This window comes from Lynx rufus, unplaced genomic scaffold (assembly GCF_022079265.1).
Source record: "Lynx rufus isolate CCGP_SWC_20201006 ecotype Redwood Valley unplaced genomic scaffold, mLynRuf1.p SCAF_2, whole genome shotgun sequence".
Classification (NCBI taxonomy): domain Eukaryota; kingdom Metazoa; phylum Chordata; class Mammalia; order Carnivora; family Felidae; genus Lynx; species Lynx rufus.
In genome coordinates this window covers 170272341-170290364 of record NW_025814834.1, presented here as the reverse complement: position 1 = coordinate 170290364, position 18024 = coordinate 170272341, and the positions used below count along the sequence as shown (strand labels likewise).

Below are 18024 nucleotides of genomic sequence, written 5' to 3'. Positions count from 1 at the left end.
TTTGTCCAGTAACACGTCAGAGCTCTGTTTGCTGACTGTCTTTAACCACCAGAATATAAGGCATACAGCAGTCTGTATGTGACCCAGTTTTCATCAGGGCAAGTCTTTTAACTTGGGTTGGTTGATCTAAATCCATATCATAGAATGTATGATGCACAGTTCACTCAGTTAAATCACACATTTACAGACAACAAAAATTTACCAAAGAAATTAGACCTGCACTGTAGCTACACTGTTTCCTATAGATTTCACCCTGATATTAGTGAAGGGGTGGGGTGGGCCATGACCCTCTTTTTCTCTTGTTAGCTTTAGTCTCTGTCTCTCTCTTCCCACTTTCCTAGCCTACACTGAAGTTTGCTTCCAGGAATGAGCACCTCTCTGTCTTTCTGCCTGTAATTATACGGGCTCCTCTTGGAAGAAGCCCAAACATTGGGCCTCAACCACCCAGGCTAACTAGCTCTACTTCCTTCACTATTGCAGTTTCTAGCTCTGTTCCTAATTGTTATTGCACAAGTCTGTGTGCTGTAGAAATTACCTAAGATGCCAGTACGTAGGCAGAGTGTGCTCTGTTGTGGATGCCTTGTGGTTTGGGAAGTTGTCTGATGCTGGGAGTAATTTTATAGTTGAGGTTGGTCTTAGGACAGGAGACCATGTACTGGGTGACTGACTGCCCGGAAAAGCTCACCTCTGTCCTCAGAAACTCTAGTCAGAGAGGTCACAGGATGCTCTTCCTTTGACAGTTCAGCCAGCAAATATTTAAGCTGCTGTCTCCTCCACTTTATTCCAGGTACCAAAGTTACAAAATGTGCTGTCCTTTTCCTCATCACTGAGCAGGGGAGCAGGCTTATTTGTATATTCCAAGCCATGGTACATACCGTGTTATTTAGTGGTAAGAACCAAACACTTTGGGGCAGTGTGGGGAGAGGTCTCTCCAAGGGCCTCTGGCTCAGACCAGCCGCTCTGATGCAGAGGGATCCGCTGTCCCTGGACCTGGGCTTGCCTTTTTTTGTTTGTTTTTAATTATATTTATTTGTATTTTAAAAAGTTTATATTAGTTTCCTCGGGCTGCTGTAACAAAATACCACAAATGGTGTGACTTCAAACAGCAGAAATTTGTTTTCTCACAGTTCTGAAGGCTTACAAGTCTGAAATCAAGGCATCACAAGGCCGTGCTCCTTCCAAGAATCCTCTCCTGCCTCTTCCACCTTCTGGTGGTGGCTGCAGTCACTGGTACAACCCAGCTCGTCTCTGCCTCTGTCTTCACATAGCTTTCTTCCCCCTGTGTCTCTGTCCCCAAATCTCCCTCTTAAAGAGATACCAGTCACTGGATTTAGGGCCTACTGTAATCCAGTATGACCTCATTTTAATGTGATCACATCTTCAAAGACCGTTTTTTTTTTTTCAAATAAGGTCACATTCACAGGCATCTGGGGTTAGGATTTCAACGTAGCTTTTTTTTTTGGTGGAGTTTTCAACCTACAACCTACAACCTGTGCTCTGCCTACCAAGTGCAAGTGGGTTGTGCAGTCCACTAAAGCTCATATACTTTGCAGTTGGGCAGTATTCCTTTGACAGTCACCTGGGATCTATTTCCTTTTCATTTTCTGCAAGTTCAAATGTGTTTGGTTACCCAAAGGAAACAAACAGCTAAAGCATCAGCTTTGGCATTAAAGCTGGCATTGAAATCTGCCTTCCCAATTTATTAGTTGCAAGATGTGGAGTAAGTCATTTCACTTCTCCAAGCCTCAGTTTCCTCATCTGTAAAAGGGAAACAGTGAGATTCCCTGCATCGCAAGGTTGTTATTGAGCCTGCATGAGAACCTACATGTAGTGCTCTGCACTGTGCTATAAGCTCTTTGTACGTTTTCATTTAATCTTTTCAACAATTTTTTTTTTTAGTTTATTTATTTTGAGAGAGAGAGAGAGAGAGAGCGCTCATGAGCAGGGGAGGGGCAGAGAGAGAGAGAGAGAGAGAGAGAGAGTAAAGACAGAGAATTCCAAGCAAGCTCCGCACTGTTAGCACAGAGCCAGACTCGGGACTCGAACTCACGAACAGGGAGATCATGACCTGAGATGAAACCAAGAGTCAGATGCCTAACTGACTGAGTCATCCAGTCACCCCAATCTTTTCAATAACTCTTTTTAAAATTTTTTTTTAATGTTTCATTATTATTTATTTTTGAGAGAGTGATAGGCAGAGTGCGAGTCGGGGAGGGGCAGAGAAAGAGGGAGACACAAAATCCAAAACAGAGTCCAGGCTCTGAGCTGGCATCACAGAGCCATCACAGGGTTCAAACCCATGAACTGCTAGATCATGACCTGAGCCAAAGTCCTATGCTCAATTGACTGAGCCACCCAGGTGCCCCCTTTTCAACAACTCTTGAGAGCCTGGTATTTATATCCCTGTTTCACAGGTGAGGAAATAGAGGATAAGTGATATGCCCGAGATCACTAACATACTAAAAATTATCAAGAGTTGGGATTCAAACCCAGATTTCCACTATGCCATATTCCTCAAGGTAGACATTAAAAAAAAAGCTTTTATTTATTTTTGAGAGAGAGAGAGAGAGAGAGCAGGGGAGGGGCAGAGAGAGCAGGAGACAGAGGATGCAAAGCAGGCTCTGTGCTGACAGCAGAGAGCCCGATGCGGGGCTAGAACCCATGAATGATGAGATCATGATCTGAGCCAAGTTGGACACTTAACTGACTGAGCCACCCAGGCGCCCTGGTAGACATTTTTAATAGAGTTATCTACAGCTGTAGTCTGAGGGTTCCCAAACTTTTTTATGTTGCAGTCCAACTTTTTATTTCTCTGAAGCCTGTTTGCACTTAAGCCATAAGGGCAGAAGAGAGTACCTTGCTGCCCACTTGAGATGCTGTTCATCCCAGGAATTCCTATAAATGTTCAGAGGGGAGAAAATACCCATAGTTCTTTAGATCGCTGTTTACAAAGCTATTATTTATTGAGTACTTACCATTTACATGGCCACATATTACAGTGAGAGGCAGCACAGCATGATGGTTGAGTGTGGGCTCTAGAGCCAGATTGTCTGGGTTTAAGACCCATCTCCACAATTTCCCAGTTGTTTGGCCTTGGGCAGATGATAAATCTGTGTCATCTGTGTCCATGTCCGTAAGATACGGGCTGAGAATGACAGCCTTGATCTTACAGTGTTGTTGTGAACATCTCATGAGTTAATGCTTGTAAAGCACTTGGAACACTGCCCAGCACACCGACCTACTGTGATTATTTCCTATATACAACAACCTTTAAAGCAGGTGTCATTGTCTCTATCTTACAAATAAGAAAACTGAGCCCAGAAAGACCATACATAGCCAGAACGTGGCAAAGGCAGGATTCACACCCAGGCCTGTCTGACTCCAAAGCCCTAGAGCAGGGGCTATAAATTCCCCTTCCATCACCTTTTCCCTGGCCCCTTATACATATTCACTACCCAGACCCCCCTATAGCATTAATTTTTTCCTGCCTGGTCTCCCTTGCTCTAGAGATCAGAGGCTGTATTAGAAGGATGTGATCAGCTCTTATCAATAGGTCTTTCTATTTTTGGTAGCTTAGATAGCATTTATTGGGTGGCTACTGTATTGCCAGGCAATTGTGGTAAACGCTTTACATGCCTTTTCTCACATACTTTGAGAACCTTTAAAGGAAGTTTTACTATCCCCATTTTACAGAAACTTAGGCTCACAAAGATTCCACAGAAAAATTCATCCACTTTTTGTGGTCATCTCCATTTACTTCCTTTACAGCTGGACATCCTCATTTCGCCAGGCCATGTAATTGGTAAAAATCTTAATGAGACCGAGAACAACCTCACCATACCCTTCTTAAAAGTCCAGAAATTCCACCACGTTTTAGTTATTTCGTAGAGGGCCAACCACTGTCTGCCACAAAACTCCAGGGTGCATGATTCCCATTCTATTTGAGGAGAATGGGGTCCCCTAGACTTGTGCGATGCCGCTGGGCCAGCTAGTGCGCCCCCTTGTGAGGTCATGAGAAATCTTGCATGTTTTTCCATTTTCCACCACAAGAGGGAAACACACAACCATGAATGAATTTGAAAATAAAGCAGTTCTTTAGATTGACTTTTTAAATTGATTAATTTTTAATTTTTTTTTAAACCAAGGGGTTTTCATAAATAGTTTCTGGTAATATCCAGAGTATGGAAAGATACTCTTTTAGCTCCAAATGAATACTCTTAAGGGAGTTAAATGAAAATTTTTTTGAGGGTGTTCCAAAAAGGAAATAAAAGATACATATAAAAATTTTATATGACCCATATAAATGGCCTCTTTTATAGGTCAAAATGGTTGAATACTGGTAATTTCTAATAAAACAGGAGCCCTCTTTACAGTGCAGTATATAGTAAGTAATATGTAGGAAGCCCTGTGCAACTTCAAAGGTTGTTTTTAGGTTTAATCATATGAATTAAGGATGGCATTTGTGGAGGTAGGGAATGCCTTTCTTATATTCTCTTTCTCCTTCAGGAGCTCATAAATCCCTCTTGAATTCCCAGATTAGCACTTATTACTCCATTTTTTAATTTTAATTTTTTAATTTTTAATTTTTAAAAATATTTATTTATTTTGAGAGAAAGAGAGAGACAGAGAGAGAGAGGGCATGAGCAGGGGAGGGGCAGAGAGAGAAGGGGACAGAGGATCTGAAATGGCCACACGGATAACAGTGAGGCCAATGTGGGGCTCAAGCTCATGAATGGTGAGATCATGACCTGAGCCGAAGTTGGATGCTCAACCGACCAAGCCACGCCGGTGCCCCATCTTACTCCCTTTTTTTTTTTTTTCAATTTTTTTTCTTAATGTCTTATTTATTTTTGAGACAGAGAGAGACAGAGCATGAGCAGGGAAGGGGCAGAGAGAGAGGGAGACACAGAATCGGAAGCAGGCTACAGGCTCTGAGCCATCAGCACAGAGCTCGATATGGGGCTCGAACTCACAGACTGTGAGATCATGACCTGAGCCGAAGTCGGACGCTCAACTGACTGAGCCACCCAGGTGCCCCTTACTCCCTTTTTTAAAAAAAACAATCTGTTGATTTATCTATCTCTCTCTTTAGACCAAAAGTTTCTTAATGACTGGAGTCTGTCCTCCCGTGGTGCACAATGTTTGATAAAATGAATGGAGCAAGTCAGTTTTATAGTAGATATTGGATACGTGGGTGAATAAACAGATGGATGACAGACAGATGCTAAAAGATGTGTATGCTCTGATGCAGTGGTTTTGTTCGTTTTTGATGTCAAAATACGCTTCAGGAGTCTTTTTTGAACCTGAGATTCTGTACGGCTTTGAGCCACATGGCCCTTGGAATTCTTTAGACCTTGTACCTTCTTTATAGTTTAATGTAACTTCTCCATTTCTTTAAAGGACATTTCCTAACTCTGTTAAAACACTATACCCATTGATAGGTATGGAACACTGCTACATAGTTTCAGATGGGTTTGGGGCAGTAAAAAAAGCTAACCCTTATGTAGGGCTCACAACAGCCATGCTAAGTTCTTTACATTTATTAAGTCATTGTATCTTTATGCAAAAACCATGCAGTATATACTAGTTTTTCTTTATGTTTTAAACTCTCTTTAGAGGATGAATTGTTTAAATTTTTTTTAATGTTTATTTATTTTTGAGAGAGAAACAGAGCGTGAGAGAGAGAGGGGCAGAGAGAGAGGGAGACACAGAATCTGAAGCAGGCTCCAAGCTCTGAGCTGTCAGCACAGAGCCCGATGCAGGGCTTGAACTCATAGACTGCAAGATCATGACCCAAACTGAAGTTGGATGCTTAATTGACTGAGCCACCCAAGTGCCCCAAGGATACATTGTTTAAATTGATGTATAATTCCCAGGTTTTGGCACGCACACACACACACACACACACACACACACACACACACATTGATGTATAGTTGACCTGTAATATTATATTGCTTGTAGGTGTACAAGGTAATGATTTGATATTTGTATATATTGCAAAACGATCACAGTAAGTCTAAGTAAGTAAGTACTATTTACAGTCCCTATTTTAAATATGAGAAGGTGGGGCACCAAGAACTTAGGTATTTTGCCCAACGTTCACCCTAATAGTAAATGATATTCTGTCTCCTTACTGTTGACTGAGGTTGCTCAAAGGGAGAAAGAGACGGGGGCACCTGGGTGGCTCATTCGGTTGAGCGTCCGACTTCGGCTCAGGTCATGATCTCACGGTTCGTGGGTTTGAGCCCCGCCTCGGGCTCTGCGCTAACAGCTCAGAGCCTGGAGCCTGCTTCAGATTCTGTGGCTCCCTCTCTCTCTTCCCCTCCCCTGCTTGCACTGTGTCTCTCTCTTTCAAAAATACACTTGATCTTAGCCAAAAGGCCGAGAAGCGATTCTCTCTTTCAAAAATAAATAAACATGGAAATTGTTTTTTAAAAATGAAAGGGAGAAAGAGAAGGACTTTGCTCTCTTCCTCTTCTTGCCTGGATGGGCCAGCCGGTGGAGCCTGCCTCAGAGCTGCCAGATGGGAGCCAGGCACCACTGAGGCCCACTCAGCAGAGTGAAGAGCGGCAAGTAGTAGCACGTGTTAGGAAGCGAGGCCGACTGCCGTGAGTTGCCAAGAGGATGGCTCCATAAGGTTAGAGAGGGGCCTCCTGAAAGCCGGGGGTGGAGTGGACAGTTGGGTCTCACAGGAGCCTGAGGCAGGAGGAAGCCCTGCAGCCACTCTCTGCCTACCCTCTCTGCTTTGTTTCTTTCTCCTCCGCTGACACGGTTGTCAGTGTGAGCTGGTAGGTTTTTGTGTGTGTGTGTGTGTGTGCATGTGATCTTAGTTATAAACTCATTTGCTCAAACTCCTATGAACATTTCAAATTTGTAAATCAAATGCATTTATTTACTTTTCACATTCTTTGTCACGGGGCACCTGGGTGGCTCAGTCGGTTAGGTGCCTGACTCTTGATTTCACCTCAAGTCATGGTCTCGTGAACCGTGTCTGTCTGACAGCTCAGAACCTGCTTGGGATTCTCTCGCTCCCTCTCTCTCTGCCCGTCCCCCCGCCTGTGCTTTCTCTCTCTCAAAATAAATAAACTTTAAAAAATAAAATAAATTAAAATTCCTTATTTAACAGGCAAAGCTTGGAAGTATTCAAGTGGAAGTCTTGTACAGGAAGCCACAGCTGAGGAACAGCAGGATCCTCAGAGCCACCACAGCTGAGGAAGGAATCCTTTTTTGCGACCTTGGCTAATCTTCCAGTCTCTCCTCTAAGCTATTTGATGTGCCACTGGCAGCCAGCCAACTTTCCAGAAACATATCAGTTTAGATTCCTTTCGCTTAAAAATTTCCATAGCTTCCGGCAGCTACAAAATAAACTTTAGTGTGGTTCATGAGACTTTGTAATCTTGCCCCAACTATTTCTGCAGTCTCACCCCATTCCTGCAACCTCTCAAGAGCCATAGGGCTGTGCGTGCACCTCTGGGACAGGGCCATGGCTCCCACACTGTGATGGCTTCTCCCTGACATGAACTTGTTAAGAACAAAGGCCCATGCACTTTTTTTTTCTCCTCCTCCACCTCCCAAATATGAAAAAAAAAGTTCATATCTTTACATCGTTTTCTAGTTCACAAAGACTTTCATAGACATTTGGTGGGGTCGTTATCACAAAAACCTTGCAAGGCAGGTATTATTATCCCATTTTAGAGACGGGGAGGTTGAGGATGGGAAGGGTGAAGGGGTTAACAGTCACTGATAATCTACTAGATGCCAGACACAGCACAAAGTGTTTTCACATATGTAATCTGATTCAGTTCTCAGGACAACCTTGAAAGCTGTCCCCATTTTACAGGCTCAGTTCAGTTAAGGAACTTGCTCAAGATTGAATTTCTCATGCAGTTTAAAGTCAAAGATTTGAGCCCTGGTTGTATCTGGCTCCTAAACCTGTGGTCTTTGCATCGTCCTGCACTGCCTTGCCTGGGACTGGCATTTACTACATGCTTTCTTACTGTTGGTGGGAGAAATGAATGAGTGTTTCCCATCACTTGGGTCACACACCCCAACCACTCAGGCAGGCACCTGCAGCTGTCACAAGTGCAGGGCTTCAGGCTGGGGGTGTGATGATCCCTGCTGCTTTTAGCCCAATTAGTAGCATTCTTTCTCGTGCTTACACCTAGAGACAGCCTCCACTACTGTGGACAGCCCATCCCCCACGTCCACTACTGTGGCATCAGCTAAAGAAGAGCTCTTGGTGTGAAGAGGTGAACCTGTTCAGGGGCTGGGTCCAGCCCTCACAGGAAGCCTGGGACATAGTAGTTAGCTACCCAATAAGTACTTAACTGATGGAAAGAAAGAGAGATCGAAGAAAGGATTGGCAAGTCAGTCTACAGTCTCTGTTGTGTTCTGCTAGGAAGGTGCCTGCAGATGAGAACGGGGGCTGGAGTCTTTGTGAGCCTGGGAGCGAAGGGGTTCATAACTCTGCCGTCGTGAAATTGATTGGACCCAAGACCAGTATGAAAGTTCCTTGTCTGAAGGGAGTAATCCTTAAATCCCCCATATGGTTTAAATGTAATTTGTGTCATTGTGAAGGGAGTACTGGCGATGCAGGCGAATTCATTAGGCCAAATTGGGTTCGCTATGCTCGACAGTAACGTTTCCGAAGATGAAGTTCAACCTTTGCTGGAGAGCTAAAACAAATGAGTTTCTTAATAGCTGCCCCACTTAGTCTGAGCGTCGTAGGAAGCTTCATGTTCTTAATGCCCCTTCTTTTTTTACCACACTTCACAGTCCATCTAGCATTGCTGCCTCTGGTAATATTTTTATATGGGGTTGAGTTCTACAGTGTCCATAAAATTACGGCTCTGGCCCATTTTTAGAATAGAAGCTTTTCTAGGGCAAGGGCTATGATGCTTTAGTTTTGCATATTGACAAACACTGTGCCAGGCATATGTAGTTGCTGACAACATTATTCTCTGTTCTGGGATATAGAACTCTTTCCTCTGGGGGCTTAGCTTCAGTGTACACTTAAATTGCTGGGTATTCGTTGACATGTGCAAGAGCCGTGAGAGAGGGAATCTTCCCCGGTCCATGCCTCGCTGGAAGGCTGGCTCATACACAGGAAGGTAAAAAGGTCCATGTGCCCACATAGATATTTCCATGCAAGAGGGATATAGTGGGTTCACCTAGTGACCGGATTCCACAGGTTCAGCATGTATGATCCCCTGGTGCTCAGTCACTTCTGTTTCCTCTGGTGTTAAATATATATTTTTTTAATATGAAGATGATCTACAGGGGAGGTAGATTTAAAAATCCCGAAATGACATCAACCCTAAGGTGGCGTATCTAGTATGTGGAAGGTTCAGACTGGAAGAACTCCAGCATTACTGGTTTGCAATATTTCTTTCTAAACTACCTTGTAAAAGTTTTTTACTTTTAAGAATCAGAATAGTTACATTTGGAATACTTTCTGTGTCAGTTTTTAGATGGTTAGCAACCGGTGCTAGGTGCAAGAGCGGGTTTGATTCTGGAAAAGTGCGGCTTTTAGGACACTTTACAGTGTAAAAAAACATTTTTAGAAACACGTTGTGGGGGCGCCTGGGTGGCGCAGTCGGTTAAGCGTCCGACTTCAGCCAGGTCACGATCTTGCGGTCTGTGAGTTCGAGCCCCGCGTCGGGCTCTGGGCTGATGGCTCAGAGCCTGGAGCCTGTTTCCGATTCTGTGTCTCCCTCTCTCTCTGCCCCTCCCCCGTTCATGCTCTGTCTCTCTCTGTCCCAAAAATAAATAAACGTTGAAAAAAAAAATACTCTTTAAAAAAAAAAAAAAAAAGAAACACGTTGTGAGAAAACTCCTCACTGGTAAGCTGAGGGGTTCTAGCATGTGACGTGGCCATAGTCTTCAAGGAAAAAAAAAACACAAGTGATTCCTATCCTTTGAGGCAAGATCTGTTGGATCTCATGCTGTGAACAAACCCACTTTTATGCTTGTAATTTTTGCATTGAACATCTATTTTGAATTTGCATAATTATGCCTTGATTCTTCATAAGTTCTCATTTTATGAAATTGATTTGCATTAACCAGAAACTGTAAATAAAATCAATGCGTGGGGAAAAAAACCCAGAAGAGTGATACTTTCTTGGTTCCAGCTTCAGAAAGAGCTGCACTGAGAGAGTGGCAGACCACCAGCAGAGAACATGCTGGAATATATGGGCAGAGAAGCTTCAGCTGGGGATGTCGGAGCACCCTTGTGACCAAATGCCCCTAAGTCTACCCTGGGATTTCTTGTTAAGAAAACTACCAATTATGTGGTTGGTTGCTCTATTATTCCCAATGAAAAGATTATTGGGTTGCTATTTCATAAATCTTGATTTGTTATTAAATATGTCAAGACACATATGCTGGTATAGTTTGCAAACCTACCTAAAACCAGAAAACTTAGCACCAAACTTTAAAAAAAAAATGAATTAAGCCTGCATTTATTTTAAGTTGAAATACAGTAGGTATGTAAACTACTGTTCATACAGCAAGCTCGCCTCATAAATTAATTTCTAGAGAATTTTATTTTTAAAAACTAAGACCCCAAAATAAACTGTAACAAGTGTCTGTTGGCTGACTGGTCTTCAACTAAATAGACATGGTCTTGTGAATTTTTTAATGTTATGTCTCGAGGTCTTCCCTGCACGTGGGCCAGCCCCATTTGTCACGTGAAGGAGACCAGGCTTCCTTGCCAGTGGGCTCCAGCTCCTGGGCCTGTTCATTCTGCTGGCCCTGCACAGAGCAGCCCCTGAACCACAGGGACGTTCTTGCCTTAGGACAGTCTGCTGCTCCCAGTCTTGTTGGCTTTTGGACCTGGCTTGACAAATTAGCAGAAAAATACTCAGATTTTTTTATAATGTTTATTTTTATTTATTTTTATTTTTATTTTTTTAATTTTTTTTTCAACGTTTATTTATTTTTGGGACAGAGAGAGACAGAGCATGAACGGGGGAGGGGCAGAGAGAGAGGGAGACACAGAATCGGAAACAGGCTCCAGGCTCTGAGCCATCAGCCCAGAGCCCGACGCGGGGCTCGAACTCACGGACCGCGAGATCGTGAGATCGTGACCTGGCTGAAGTCGGACGCTTAACCGACTGCGCCACCCAGGCGCCCCTATTTATTTTTTTTTGAGAGGCAGAGAGACAGAATGTGAGTGGGGGAGGGACAGAGAGAGAGGGAGACACAGAATCCGAAGCAGGCTCCAGGCTCTGAGCTGTCAGCACAGAGCCCGACGTGGGGCTCGAACTCATGAACTGTGGGATCATGACCTGAGCCGAAGTCAGATGCCCAACTAACTGAGCCACCCAGGCACCCCTCGGATTTTGTTTATCAAGGGGTTATTCATGTTTCACTTGAAAACCTGGACTGTAATGCATGTCAGACTCTCCAAACATGTGGCATAACTGGTGCTGGTTGACTTTTCAAACATCCTTAGCAAGTTCACCAAAACCTTGACAGCGGAGCTCCTTAATTGTCAGCTTCTGCTGAACCAGGTAAAGAACGTGTATGCATTTAAGTAGATTATTAATAAAATCTTAAGGATCAGATGGGGGTTGGATAATAACTTTATTCAGGTAGAATGTTTTCAAACATCTTAGGTTCTTCAAATGCAAAGAAAGGACTTAACCTGCTTCACTGAAAATGTGTTCTTAAAAGCCACGTCTGTGTAAAACTGAGAAAATGAGGACACAAAATGTAATCTTATGTTCATATTATTTTTCCAGATAATAACCTGATCAAACCTCGTGCACTCAGAAAAGTATACGTTTTTCCCCCTCCCTGTTTTGCCCACATTTTCAAGGATTTGGTGCATCTCCATCCCCACATTTCCATAAGGTCAAGGGAATGACCAGGCTATTGACCATTCAGGGCATATTTGTAGGTATCTTTTCTTCTTGATAGAAGAGCTGAATACTGTTTTGTTAAATCCTTGGTGGGCAATGAATAAATCTGTTTTTCTTCCAATTGGAATTGCATGCAAGACGTAAAAAATTGCTTGGGTATCAAAATGATGTGATGTAAGGAAACCAGAGGTAACCGAGATCCCTCACTTCCATTTTAAGATTGACCTTTAACTTGCTACATGGCATCGAACAACTGTAGCAGCAGATGGCCTTCTCAGTGGTGAGTGCCCAGAGAGACTCTGCTTCAAGGGCTGTAAGGAGCCACACCAGGGTGTCCTGTTCAACAACGAGCCTGCTTCTTGGGACTGGACTTGCTCCATTGCTGCCTGGGCTCTGAGAGTGGAGTCTGGCAGCCATCTGGTGTTTGTGACTGACGTCTGCCACAAGCAGTATCCTTTGGAGCTACCTAATGGGGAAATGAAGCAAAAATAATTGAAGGGTATTTGACGTGGTTATGTGGGCAGAAGTGTCCTCACCAAAACAGCTTGGAAGTTGTGCTTTGTGTGTGGGTGTGGGTGGGTGTGTGGCCCTTAACTTTTCTCAAGGGGTGACGACAGCAAGGAATTAACCCAGCTTCCTCATCCAGGCACGACCTCTATTTACTTACTCAGATGACACTGTTGCAGCTTCAGGTTCAGACAGACTATTTTGAGGACCCCTGACTGCTTTCTGGACACCCTCTTTGAGCCAAGTGGTGAAAATGAAAGATGAGTGATTTTGATGAATGGATTTCTGGAAAATACAGAAAAATGGAAGAAGGTCCTCTCCCTCTGTTGACTTTTGCTACTGCTCCTTACTATGACCAGAAACCAGGAACTAGTGGATTACGGAAGAAAACCTATTGTTTTGAGGCGAAGCCCTGTTATCTGGAGAATTTCATCCAGAGTCTATTTTTTTCCATAGACCTTAAAGATCGCCAGGGATCCTCACTGGTAGTTGGTGGAGATGGGAGGTATTTTAATAAATCGGCGATAGAAACAATAGTGCAGATGGCGGCCGCTAATGGGGTTGGTATATGATAAGTATTGTTATGTTTCTGGCTCTCCACATATGTTTCTTTCTTCATTTTGCAGAAATATACAAGAGTACACAGATTTGTATGCTATATACACTTCAGTTCTACTAACATCCAGTTAGTGTTTCATTGTGACTTCAGAGAATGTGTTTCGTAATATTACTCCTGAAATTACATTAGTCACATTGGGATATGGGAATGTAAGTTCGGCTCTTTGTTGTACTCTGTGCCTCTTGCTTGAAAAAATACCTGTTGCCTTTTAGACATTTAAAGCACACCCCCAGCCTTAAGCTGTCTTATCTACATTCTAACTAGTCCCGAGGGGTACCCTATCCTATGTAAGAAAGCTCCAATGAGTAGTAGAGAGAGGAGGATTTTGTTTTCTTTCAATGGCTTCCTTGTTGAAGTTCAGTCACTTGTCAAACAGGAAAACAAAAGCCAGGGCATGCTGTTGTTTGTGGATCCTGGTAGTCATGCAGAAATGCCAGGAGGGGATTGGAAAATGTTAGGTATAAGCCTACCAAGAGGACCTGTTACAGGGGAACCTGCTTATAATGACCTTGGACACAAAGAAGCCCTGTGTGCAGTGAATTTGTGCAGCAGGGTAGAGTTAATAACTCCTGTAAGACTATAATATAAGGAGGCTCTGCTAACAGCTCTGCATTGTGAAAAACTGCCTTGCCTGAATTAACCAAATCAGAAGGAATCTTGTGCCAGAAAGCATTGATCTTGATAATCTAACAATTTGCACAGTCCCACTGATTTGCTGTAAGGTGGGCATCAGGACATTGCTGTTTTTGCTCTGCAGATTCCTCTGTGGGACCAAAAATATATTTTTAGTGTTTTAGGTTATACTTAGCAATAATTTGGAGCACACAGCCCCTCAGAAGTCATAAATTTTAAAAATCTGTTGTATTTCCTTTCTGGGAGTGATTCTGGTTCTGAGAACATAAAAATTTAGCATGGCAACCAAATATGTTAGACATTCATCGTCAGTCTATTTCAATAATACGCCGAGCAGGTATGATTGCAAAACCCAAATTAAAAACAAAAACACACCACCAAATGAAATTTAAAAATGATTGTAGTTATAATGCAAAGTTTCCTTCATACCCACTTTCAGAATCTGAATGCCTCTCATGTAAAAATTGCTGATAAAGCACTCAAATATGAAATTATTATGAAGCATACACATTTTTAAGATAAAATGTGACATGCTATAAATTTCACCTTTGAGGAGAGCTGTGGAGGGAACGGTATTAAGATGCTTTTAATCTTTAGAGAAAGAATGAAAGGAACATTATTTCTCCGCATATATCTAGATTGTTGAGTGGATCTGGTACACTGTCCCCTTTGCTGTGATATATTTGGCTTCATTTCATTTTTGTGTGGAGCTGAAGGATGTGGAAGAGGTGGTAGGAATGTGTAATTCAGGCAGACCCTATAGACTTGCTCAGATTTATGATCTGAAGGTTTGCTAAATAATGCATTTAAGTGATAATAATTGACTAAATATGGCAACTGCCTATTTGTTAGAGCTGTGGCAGCCCAAGCAATATTTTCAAATCTTCTCAAGGGCATTCTTTATTTAAAATAGTATTGCATTTAAAGCACTCATGCAACTGAACTGGATTACTTAAAACATGAATGGACCAATAAAGCACTTTGATCTGATAAAACCTATCAAATCCTAGATAGTTCGATTTCTTCTTTTTCTAACATATCCTCATTTCTGACTATTTTAATGTCCCTTTGATTGTGGACAGAGCGTTAGGGGGGAAATGTAAAGGAAAGATAATGTATTGCCACAGATTTTGGTAGGAGTCAGTGTGCCTTCCTCACCTCTGTCGGTACCCACTTCCCCCTTGGGCTGATTCTCGGAAGACTTTTCAGCCTTGTGAGCTAAAATGGAAATCATATCATTTTTTTCCTCTTTATTACACTTTCATTTTGTGCATTTATGGATTGTAAAATATAATTTGCCTTTGTTAGAAGTTTCCTTTTGTTTTTATTTACATAGAGCTGTCTGCATTTACAAGAGAGTTTTTTTTTTTCCATGATGCTTCTGGGAGCTAAGAAGTATAGGAAATTTTAATGTATAAAATAAGACATTGGTGGGGCCCCATTTACAATACTGATATCTCATTTGGCTTCCAGAGCTTTAAACTTAGAGATATGTTTAGAAATAAGAATATGTGTATATGACTAGCAGGGCAAAGAAAATGGAACTTGTTTTTGTTTTTGTTTTTGTTTTGTGAAACATAGGAAAACACCAGGCCCTATTTTAATTGCAAGGAAAATTAAGTTTGCTCCTGTTATGTTTGACTATCAAATGCTGGGCAAACAGTGAGGTATCCAGCCTGGCAGTGTGAGTTCTGTTATTCAGGGAGAGAGTAGCAAGAAGGGAAAGAAAGGGCAGGAAAAGCCGTTTGATGGGGGACTTTCCATACCGGGTAGACGGAGTGATCTCTAAGTTGGTAGACACTGGGAGCCAGGGAAGATTTTTTCTGTTTTTAAAAATTTTTATTTTTTGTGGTAAAGTATACATAACACAGAATTTAGTGTATCAACCATTTTTAAGTGCACACTTCAGTGGTGTTAATTACACTCACAATATTCTGCAACCGTCACCATTATCCTTTTCCAGAACTTTTTTCTCATCCCTTCTGAAACACTATACCCACTAAACAATAACTTCCCATTTCCCCTCCCTCAGCCCCTGGCAACCTCTGTTCTGCTTTCTGCCTATGAGTTTGCCTCGTCTAAGTACCTCATGTAAATCGAATCATCCAATACTTGTCTTTATATGTCTGGCCTATTTTACTTAGTATATAGTGTTTTCAAGGTTCATCCATATTGTGGCATGTATCAGAATTTCATTCCTTTTTCAGGCTGAATAATATTCCATTATATGTATATACCATATTTTGTATATGTATATACCATCATTTGTTGATGGGCCTTTGGCTATTGTGATTAATTCTGCAATGAACATGGGTGTGCAAGTTGTCTGTTTCAGTCCTTGCTTTCTTTTGTGTCAATAGCTAGAATTGGAATTTCTGGATTGTATTCTACAGGGAAGGTTTTTGAGTAGAGGCAGGACATAGTAAGAACTATGGTTTAAAACAGATGAAGTAGGTGGTCCTGAGTTGGAAGGATGGATTCAGCCAGAGCAGAGTAAGGGAGGTACAGGTGGGAGAGAGAAAGGGGGGATTGAGTCAGGAGCTGTTGCAATGCTCTAGACATTGTTAAAGGAAGGTGGGTAATATCTCCTCAGTATCAGGTTGAGGATTAATATTCCTGAGGGTGATTCACAGGAGAGGGTCTTCTCTGGAAGGAGAGACTTTGACCAGCTGTACCTCTTCTTGGGCTCAAGAGAAAGAAGGTACTACAGACCTCCTTTCTGTCTCTTGACTTTCCTACTCTTACCCCTGGTATTATCCCCTCAGTCTTGGACCATTACTGACTGCAGATCTTACCATACAGAATGGTAGAATAAGGGGTGACCTGGGTGGTACAGCTTAAGATTCATTTATCAGTCTCCCTTTCCACACAAAATACATATAAACCCCTAGTAAAAGTCAGTATGCTTGATGCGCAAGTACAATTTCCAAATAACTCCACCAGCCACTCTGACTGATTAAATTGCCTTTCTTAATTAAGGCCCTCCTGTTAAAATTACACAACTACTCAACCATAAACTCTCACTTTATCAGAACCACACCTGGAAAGTGCTAGAAGGGTGAGTTGTTACTCTTCTCTCTGTATTGAGGCAGGTTTCAGTGCTTCTCCCAGCTATGGCCACTAATTTGCCATGTGACCTTGTCCTGTCATCTATCCCAGTGCCTCCCATACCACCTTTCCATAAGCACTTGTTATGATTGCTTTTGGATGGATGGAAGAATCGACAAATGGGCAGCATCATAACTCTGGACCTCAGCTTCTTCATCTACACAACAGTACTAGGGAACATATATGGGAATTTATTGAAAATGCCATGGGTTTTTAGAAAGCACTCTGTGCCCAGTGATAATCGTTAATATTGATTTCACACCATCTGCTGCTCCCTCTAGTCTATGGAGGAGACTAGTTATAGCACCTACCCTGGTCATTACCACTTCCTGAGGGAGGCAGGGCATAACAAATGTATTAGTGTAACAAAAACTGTTCTGAGATGGACAAATGAGAGCCAGGCTACTTCCTGGGAGGTGGTTGACAGTGGAGGGGTTGGTGATAAGGCAGTCAAGTTTTCAGTAACTTATAGTGTGGCAAAGGTAACAGTCCCAGACAAACTTTACCAGAGATTCCAGGTATCATCAGACACTTCTTCCACCATAAGTCATTTCTTCAAGCATGTTTATTTAGGTGGGGCCAAAAGAAATAACAAATGGAAAATTCAAAAACATTCCTGTCCCTTCTCTCAGAAGGGAGAATGGAAGGAGGGCACAGACTCCTCATTTTATAAATCTATTTATGTAGTGGCTGCATTTTCTCCAAGTATGTTCAAGGAACTGATAGAACTTCTTCCTTCTTTCCCAACGTGGGTCATGTTGCAACAAATATAAATTACATTTTAGTGAAGGAAGATTTAGGAGCCATGCTGATAGCATCTGTGAGAGATAAGGGAAGGCAAGTTAAGAATGCAGTGAAGTGCCACCTGTAGCCCTTCCCTGTGGGTGGTTCTGGCCGGTTTACTCAGTAATAACCCCCAGCACCTTCTGCCTTAGGGCCAGCAGGCAATCCACATACACCCTCACATAGGTAGGTGTATCCTGCTTTGGGGAGACCACCATATCAAAATCAAGTCTTGACAGGAAAGATAAATTTATGAGACAGATTTTGTAAAACTCTTCAATGTAAAGCTTGCCCTTTTTACTTAAATTTTTTTTTTTTTTTTTTTTTTTTAGTTTACAAAAAGGCTTCTCTTTGGGTAGGATTTCTTTAACTAGCTAAATTTATATCCTCCCCCAGTGTGGTTTGAAAGTATGATTGAACTGGATAAAAATGTGGGTTTTCTAACAATGTTTCAGGGAAAATTATGAACCTGGTCTGGAAAGACTGTGTTTCAAATGCTCTGTGTTT

At 42.2% G+C, this 18024-nt stretch overlaps 1 protein-coding gene across 1 annotated transcript in view; it reads left to right on the top strand.

Annotated features, from left to right (window-relative positions):
* PGM1 (phosphoglucomutase 1) overlaps positions 1-18024 on the top strand; it is a 63071-nt gene that overhangs the window by 15743 nt on the left and 29304 nt on the right. The gene's annotated exons all lie outside the window — the stretch shown is intronic.